This window comes from Meriones unguiculatus, chromosome 12 (assembly GCF_030254825.1).
Source record: "Meriones unguiculatus strain TT.TT164.6M chromosome 12, Bangor_MerUng_6.1, whole genome shotgun sequence".
Lineage (NCBI taxonomy): Eukaryota > Metazoa > Chordata > Mammalia > Rodentia > Muridae > Meriones > Meriones unguiculatus.
Genome location: NC_083360.1, coordinates 35,583,032 through 35,592,535, shown reverse-complemented (window position 1 = coordinate 35,592,535; position 9,504 = coordinate 35,583,032).

Below are 9,504 nucleotides of genomic sequence, written 5' to 3'. Positions count from 1 at the left end.
TGCCTTTCTGAGAGAGGATTGAGCATCTTACCCAGGGTCCTCCTTCTTTAGCTTCTTTAGGTCTACAGATTTTAGTATGTTTATCCTATATTATATGTTTAATAGCCACTTATAAGTGAGTATATACCATATGTGTCTTTCTGCTCCTGGAATACCTCACTCAGGGTGATCTTTTCTAGTTCCCACCATTTAACTACAAATTTCATGATTTCCTTGTTCTGGCGCTTTCTCAGAAAATTAAGAATAGTGCTACCTCAAGATCCAGCTGTACCACTCCTAGGCATATATCCAAAATATGCTCAACTATACAACAATGACATTTGCTCAATCGTGTTCATATCGTGTTTATCCATAATAGTCAGAATCTGGAAACACCCCAGATGTCCCTCAACTGAGGAATGGATACAAAAATTGTGGTACATTTATACAATAGAACACTACTCAGCAATTAAAAACACATTTTAAAAGTAAAAGAAAAAAAAAGAATTTGAATGGAGGTACCCTCTAAAAGGGATATGATATTAAACAAAAAAAAACATTGTGCCAGGTGAAGGACAAATTTCTATGACTTGTTGGACAGAAAGACCCCAAAGTTCCCTGCCTCAAGAAAAACAGGACTGTCTCTTTCCATTGCTCTCATAAAATTTTGATGAGAGCAGGATATATATAAAGAACCAAAGAAGCTGAAAAGCAGCAAACCAAGTAATCCACTTAAAAAATGGGGAGCAGAGCTAAACAGAGAACTCACTGTAGAGGAATATTGAATGGCAGAGAAGCATTTAAAGAAATGCTCAACCTCATTAGCCATTAGGGAAATGCAAATCAAAACAACCCTGAGATTTTACGTTACACCCATCAGAATGGCCAAGATCAAAAACTCAAGTGACAACACATGCTGGAGAGGTTGTGGAGAAAGGGGAACCCTTCTCCACTGCTGGTGGGAATGTAAACTTTTACAACCACTCTGGAAATCAATCTGGCGCTTTCTCAGACAACTAGGGATAACGCTTCCTCAAGATCCAGCCGTACCACTCCTAGGCATATATCCAAAAGAGGCTCGAGTACACAGAAGGGATATTTGCTCAACCATGTTTGTAGCAGCTTTATTTGTAATAGCCAGAAGCTGGAAACAGCCCAGATGCCCCTCAACTGAAGAATGGATGCAGAAATCATGGTACACCTATACAATGGAGTATTACACAGCAATGAAAAATAAGGAAATCATGAAATGTGCAGGTAAATGGTGGGATCTGGAAAGGATCATCCTGAGTGAGTTGTCCCAGAAGCAAAAAGACACACATGGTATATACTCACTCATATAAACATACAACATAGTTGATAAACCCACTAAAATCGGTATATCTAAACAAACTAAGCAAAAGAGAGGACCCTAACTAAAATGCTCAATCCCCATCCTGAAAGGCAAAAAGGATGGACATCAGAAGAAGAAGAAAACAGGAAACAACCTAGGAACCTGCCATAGAGGGCCTCTGAAAGCCTCTGCCCTGCAGACTATCAAAGCAGATGCTGAGCCTGATGGCCAACTGTTGGGCAGAGTGAATGGAATTTTATGTAAGAAGTGGGAAATAGTAAGATCTGGAGAGGACAGGAACTCCACAAGGAGAGTAACAGAATAAGAAAATTTGAACACAGGGAACTTCCCAGAGACTCATACTCCAACCAAGGACTATTCATGAAGATAACCTAGAACCCCTGCACAGATGTAGCCCATGGCAGTTCAGTGTCCAAGTGGGTTCCATAGTAATGGGAAGAGGGACTGCCTCTGACACAATCTGATTGGCCTGCTCTTTGATCATCTCCCCCTGAGGGGGGAGCAGCCCTACCAGGCCACAGAAGAAGACAATGCAGCCATTCCTGATGTGATCTGATAGACTAAGATCAGAAGGAAGGAGAAGAGGACCTCCCCTATCAGTGGACTTGGGGAGGAGCATGCATGCAGAAAGGGGAGGAAGGGTGGGATCTGGAGGGGAGGAGGAAGGGGCTTATGGGGGGATACAAAATGAATAAAGTGTAATTAATAATAAGAAAAAAAGAAAGAAAATGAAGGAGGAATCATTGAGTAGAAGGATGCCTTTGAGAAACTGAGGGGATTAAGGAGAGAAATGAAGGATAGAAATGGCTATATTCATTATGTAATTGGCAAAAAATAAAATAAAAATCAAAGTCAACCAGTAATACAGTGAACTTCATGAAGTGAAATTTATGACCATAAAAGCAACTTGGTAGAAATTTACGGCCTTAATTCATTCAAAAACCAATCTGGGTCTTCACTCCAAACATATAAAAGCAGACATGAATGCAAGTAAAACTCTTCCATAAAGGTTCAGAGCAGCTGTGCTGATAACAGCTCCAAATAAGAAGAGCCCCAAATGGTAAACACTGGGAGGCAAAGCAAACCCTGTTGTGGCCAGAGGAGAGAGATGCTCAGCTGTGCCAAAGCAGGAGGTGAGGAGGTCTAAGTTCTTGTGACTCCAAATCATGTGTCAAAATATTGCGCCTGAAATATAAGGATATTAGGAGGTTTTTCTTCAAAGAAGTGATAAAATCATTAAGGTGGAGTCCTCATGTTGGGTTACTGCCCTGATGAACCAGACCTCAGAGGCTGCACTGCCTCTTTTTTGGTTTTGTTTTGTTTTATTTTGTTTTTTAAATTTTATTAATTACACTTTATTCACTTTGTATCCCCCATAAGCCCCTCCCTCTTCCCCTCCTAATCCCAAGTTTCCTCACCCCTCTTCATGCATGCCCCTCCCCAAGTCCACTGATAGGGGAGGTGCTCCTCTCCTTCTTTCTGATCTTAGTCTGTCAGATCACATCAGGAATGGCTGCATTGTCATCTTCTGTGGTCTGGTAGGGCTGCTCCCCCGTCAGGGGGAGGTGATCAAAGAGCAGGCCAATCAGATTATGTCAGAGGCAGTTCCTCTTCCCATTACTATGTAACCCACTTGGACACTGAACTGCCATGGGCTACATCTGTGCAGGGGTTCTAGGTTATCCCCATGCCTGGTACTTGGTTGGAGTATGAGTCTCTAGGAAGACAACTGTGTTCAAATGTTCTGGTTCTGTTGTTCTCCTTGTGGAGTTCCTGTCCTCTCCAGATCTTACTATTTATGACTTCTTTCATAAGATTCCATGCACATTGCCCAACAGTTGGCCATAAGTCTCAACATCTGCTTTGATAGTCTGCAGGGCAGAGCCTTTCAGGAGCCCTACTGTGGCAGGTTCCTAACTTGTTTCCTGTTTTCTTCTTCTTCTTCCATCCTCTTTGCCTTTCAGGATGGGGATTGAGCATTTTAGTCAGGGTCCTCCATCATGATTTGTTTACATGTACAGATTTTAATACGTTTATCCAATATTATATGTCTATATGAGTGAGTATATACCCTGTGTGTCTTTCTGCTTCTGGGATAGCTCACTCAGGATGATCCTTTCCAGTTCCCACCATTCACCTGCAAATTTCATGATTTCCTTATTTTTCATTGCTGAGTAATATTCCATTGTGTAGATGTACCACAATTTCTGCATCCATTCTTCAGTTGAGGGGCATCTGGGCTGTATCCAGCTTCTGGCTACTACAAATAAGGCTGCTGCAAACATGGCTGAACAAATGTCCTTATTATGTACTTGAGCCTCTTTTGGATATATGCCTAGGAGTGGTATGGCTGGATCTTGAGGAAGCGCTACTCCTAGTTGTCTGAGAAAGCCCAGATTGATTTCCAGAGTGGTTGTAAAAGTTTACATTTCCACCAACAGTGGAAGATGGTTCCCCTTTTTCCAGAACCACTCCAGCATGTGTCATCACTTGAGTTTTTTACCTTGGCCATTCTGATGGGTATAAGGTGAAATCTCAGGGTTGTTTTGATTTGCATTTTGCTGATGGCTAATGAGGTTGAGTATTTATTTATGTTTCTCTGCCATTCTATATTCCTCTAAAGAGAATACTCTGTTTAGCTTTATTCTCCATTTTTTCAATTGGATTACTTGGTTTGTTGCTTTCAGCTTCTTTAGTTCTTTATATATACTGGATATTAGCCCTCTGTCAGATAAAGGGTTGGTGAAGATTCTTTCCCAATCTGTAGGCAGTCATTTGGTTTTTATGATGTGTCCTTTGCTTTACAGAAGCTTTTCAGTTTCATGAGGTCCCATTTATGGACTGTTGGTCTTAGAGCCTGTGCTGTTGGTGTTCTGTTCCGGAAGTTCTCTCCTGTACCAATGAGTTCTAGGGTCTTCCCCACTTTTTCTTCTAAGCAATTTAATGTCTCTGGTTTTATGTTGAGGTCTTTGATCCACTTGGACTTTAGTTTTGTACAGGAAGATAAGTATGGATCTATTTGCATTTTCTACATGTAGATATCCAGTTGCACCAGCACCATTTGTTGAAGATGCTATCTTTTTTCCATTGTATGGATTTGGCATCTTTGTCAAAGATCAGGTGTCCATAAGTGTGTGTGTTTATTTCTAGATCTCCTATTCAGTTCCATTGATCCACCATTCTGTTTCTATGCCAGTACCATGCAGTTTTTATTACTGTTGTTCTATAGTATAGCTTAGGATCAGGGATGGAGATACCTCCAGCAGATCTTTTATTGTAGAGGATTGTTTTAGCAATTCTGGGTTTCTTATTATTCCATATGAAGTTGAGAATTTTTTCTTTCCAGGTCTGTAAAGAATTGTGTTGGTAATTTGATGGGAATTGCATTGAATCTGTAGATTGCTTTTGGTAAAATGGCCATTTTTACTATCTTAATCCTGCCAAGCCATGAGCATGGGAGATCTCTCCATCTTCTGATATTTTCTTCTACATCTTTCTCCAGAGACTGCAAATTTTTTCATACAAGTCTTTGACTTGCTTGGTTAGGTTGACACCAAGGTACTTTATGTCCTTTGTGGGTATTGTGAAGGGTGTTGTTTCCCTAATTTCTTTCTCAGCCCTTTTGTCTTTTGTATACAGGAGGGCTACTGAATTTAATTTTTAAATAATTTTGTATATGGCCACTTTGCTCTCTGTGTTTATCAGCTGTAGGAGTTCCCTGGTAGAATTTTTGGGGTCACTCAGGCATACCAGCACATCATCTGCAAATAGTGATACTTCGACTTCTTCCTTTCCATTTTTTATCCCCTTAATCTACTTCAACTGTCTTATTGCTCTAGACTTCCAGAACTATGTTGAAGAGATATGGAGAGAGTAGGCAGCATTGTCTTGTCCCTGATTTCAATGGGATTACTTTAAGTTTCTCTCCATTTAGTTTGATGTTGGCTATAGGCTTACTGTATATTGCCTTTACTATGTTTAGATATGTGCTTTCATTTCCTTAGGGAATATAGGACTATTTAATTGATTTACCTGGTCTTGATTCAGCTTTGGTAAGTGGAATTGATCAAGAAAATTGTCCATTTCATTTAGATTTTCAAATATTGTGGCAAACAGACTTTTGAAGTAAGTCCTAATGATTGTTTGGATTTCCTCAGTATCTGTAATTATGTCCCCTTTTTCACTTCTGATTTTGTTGATTTGGGTGGTGTCTCTCTGCCTTTTAGTTAGCTTGGCTAAGGGTTTGTCATTCTTGTATCCCTGATCTCTCCAATACTTGAAACATGAATGGATGTTGAACTTTGTCAAATGCTTTTTCAGCATCTAAGGAGATTATCATGTGGTTTTTTTCTTTCAATTTGTTAATATGGTGAATCAGATTGATAGATTTACATATATTGAACCACCCCTGCATACCTGGGATGAAGCCTACTTGGTCATAGTGGATGATATCTTTGATGTGTTCTTGTATTTGGTTTGCAAGTATTTTATTAAGTATTTTTGCATCAATGTTCATAAGGGAGATTGATTGGCCTGAAATTCTCTTTTTTGAGTCTTTGTGAGGTATAGGTACCAAAGTGACTGTGGCTTCATAGAATTAGTTTGGTAGTGTTCCTTCTGTTTCTATTTTGTGGAATAGTTTGAAGAGAATTGGTGTTAGCTCTTCTTTGAAGGTCTGGTAGAATTCTGTGCTGAAACCATCTGGTCCTGAGCTTTTTTTGGATGGGAGACTTATGATGACCGCTTTCATTTCCTTAGGGAATATAGGACTATTTAATTGATTTACCTGGTCTTGATTCAGCTTTGGTAAGTGGAATTGATCAAGAAAATTGTCCATTTCATTTAGATTTTCAAATATTGTGGCAAACAGACTTTTGAAGTAAGTCCTAATGATTGTTTGGATTTCCTCAGTATCTGTAATTATGTCCCCTTTTTCACTTCTGATTTTGTTGATTTGGGTGGTGTCTCTCTGCCTTTTAGTTAGCTTGGCTAAGGGTTTGTCAATCTTGTTGATTTTCTCAAAGAACCAGCTCTTGGTTTCATTGATCCTTTGAATTGTTTTATTTGTTTCTAATTGATTGATTTCAGCCCTGAGTTTGATTATTTCCAGCCATCTATTCCTTTTTCGTGTGTCTGCTTCTTCTTTTTATAGGGTTTTTAGGTGAGCTTGAATGAGCTCTCTAGAATTTCTTCTTGAAGGCACTTAGTGCTATGAACTTTCCTCTTAGCGCTGCTTTCATTGTGTCCCACAAGTTTGGGTATGTTGTGCCTTCATTTTCATTGAATTCTAGGAAGACTTTAATTTCTTTCTTTATTTCTTCCCTGACCCAGCTGTCATTTACTAGCAAGTTGTTCAGTTTCCATGTGTATGTAGGGTTTTTGCTATTTCTGTTATTGTTGAGGTCCAGCTTTATTCCATGGTGATCAGACAAGATACAAGGGATTATTTCAATCTTCTTGTATCTGTTGAGGCTTGCTTTGTGACCAACTATATGGTCTATTTTGGAGAAGGTTCCATGAGGTGCTGAGAAGAAGGTAAATTCTTTTTTGTTTGGGTGTAAGGTTCTGTAAATGTCTGTTAGGTCCATTTGGTTCATGACCTCTGTTAGAGACATTGTTTCTTTGTTTAATTTCTGTTTTGTTGACCTGTCCTTTGTTGAGAGTGGGGTGTTGAAGTCTCCCACTATTAATGTGTGGGGATCTATGTGTGGTTTAAGTTTTATCAATGTTTCTTTAACAAATGTGGGTGCTCTTGTATTTGGGGCATAGATGTTCAGGATTGTGATGTCTTCCTGATGGAATTTTCCTTTGATGAGTATGAAGAGTCCTTCCCCATCTCTTTTGATTAGTTTTGATTGAAAATCTATTTTATCAGATATTAGAATGGCTACTCCTGCTTGCTTCTTGGGTCCATTTGATTGGAAAGCTGTCTTCTAGCCCTTTACCCTCAGGTAATGTCTATCTTTCTGACTTAGGTGTGTTTCTTGTAAGCAACAGATTGCTGGGTCTTGTTTATGCATCCATTCTGTTAGTCTGTGTCTTTTTATTGAAGGATTGAGTGCATTGATGTTGAGAGAGATTAATTACCAATGGCTATTAGATCTTTTGATTTTGATGTTGGCTGTGGTCATACGGTTGTGTGCTTGGTTGCTTTTTGTTTTATTCTAGTGAGGTTAATTATTTCCTGTGTTTTCTTGAAAGTAGCTAGTTTTCTTGGGTTGTATTTTCCCTTTTAGTGTCTTCTGTAAGGCTGGATTTGTGTGTAAGTATTGTTGAAATTTGTTTTTGTCATTGAATATCTTGTTTTCCCGTCTATGAGGACTGAGAGTTTTGCTGGTTATAGTAGCCTGGGCTAACATCTGTGTTCCCTTAGGGCCTGCATGATATCCGTCCAGGCCCTTCTGGCTTTCATAGTCTCTGTTGAGAAGTTAGGTGTGATTCTGATGGGTTTGCCATATATGTTATTTGGCCTTTTTCCCTTGCAGCTTTTAGTATTTTTTCTTTGTTTTGTATACTTACAGTTTTGATTATTATGTGGTGGGAGGATTTTCTTTTCTGGTCAAATTTGTTGGGTGTTCTGTAGGCCTCATGTATTCTTATTGGCCTCTCCTTTAACTTGGGGAAATTTTCTTCAATGATTTTGTTGAAAATATGTTCTTGGCCTTGGAGAAAGGAGTCTTCTTTTCCTCTATACCTATTATTCTTAGGTTTTGTCTTTTCATATTGTCTTGAATTTCTTGGAAGGTCTGTGTCAGGAATTTTTTGGATTTACCATTTTCTTTGACAGATACATCGATTTCTTCCATTGTATCTTCCACACCTGAGATTCTTTCTTCCATCTCTTGTAGTCTATTGGTTATGCTTACCTCTGTAGTTCCTGTTTTCTTCCCTAAGTTCTTTCTCTCCACAATTTCCTCCATTTGTGTGTTCTTTAATTTTTCCAATTCTATCTTCAGATCTTGAGCCGTTTCATTGATTTCCTTCACCTGTCTGACTATATTTTCCTGTTTTTCCTTCAATTCCTTCAGCTGTTTGTTTGAACAATCCTCTGTTTCTTTTATTTCTTTCAGGGATTTAAGTATTTCCTCTCTAAAGGCCACAAACTGTTTGGCTGCAACTTCCTGTATTTCTTTACGGATAGACATCATTTGTTTTTTGTTTGTTTGTTTGTTTATCTTCTTCTATTTCTTTACAGATGGCCATAATCTGTTTGTTTTTATCTTCCTCTGTTTCTTTATGGATGGCCATAATCTGTTTGAGTTTATCTTCCTCCAGGTCTTTAAGTATTTTATTTGTTTCCTCTGTTATCTTCTTGATGAGCATAGATGTTAAGTCATCTTTTTGAATTTCAATTATGCTGGGGTGTCTAGGGCTACTTGCCCCTGGATAACTGGGTTCTAGAGTTGTTATATTGCTCTCTCTTTTGTTGGTTGAGCTTTTACGCTGGCCTCTACCCATTGGACTCTCTTAGGTGTTGGGTGTTAGTTTCTGGTGGTTCCTGGAATCCTGTGGTGGAGAGAATCTCCTTCACAGGAAGATGGTTTTTCCTGGAGGAAGCTTCCTCAGCTTTTTGGGTATGGTCACTTTATTGCTGATGTTTTTCAGGAGTTGCCACAGCTCACCTCAGGCGTAGAGACCTGAGTGGTAACCGTGGTCCTTGTTCATTGAGAGGGCTCTCCTCTCACTCAGAGAAGTCCTGGAGACAGTTGCCCTGCTTCTGGGTTTCTTGCTGTAAATTTAGTGAGCTCCTGCTGTAAACTGGGTGACCCATGGTTTGGTCAGTTTTATTAGGGATAATTGGTTGCTCCTTGGAGCAGTATCTGGGGGTTGATCTCAGGGATTCTAAGCTTCTGTAGGTCTAAGGTTGGGTCTCTGGGCTGGTGGCATGCGCACTCCAGTCTGCCAGACCTTTTCCAGGGACATACTAGATGACCTAATTGGGTTTCCGTTTCCTTCCTTCCCTGTGGGGTTTTCTTATGTCAGGGACTCCCAGTCTCTGTTGCCCTGGGGCTCATAGCTCTGTCTGTGCTGGAGAGCTGGGCAAGCAGCAAGTCTCTGTCTCTGTGCTCGAGGCTGGAACCCAGTTCAGTGATGACGGCTTGCACCCACAATTTGGCGAGACCTTTTCCAGGGAAAATTTGGGTGACCCTAGGTCAGTCCTGTTTCCTTCC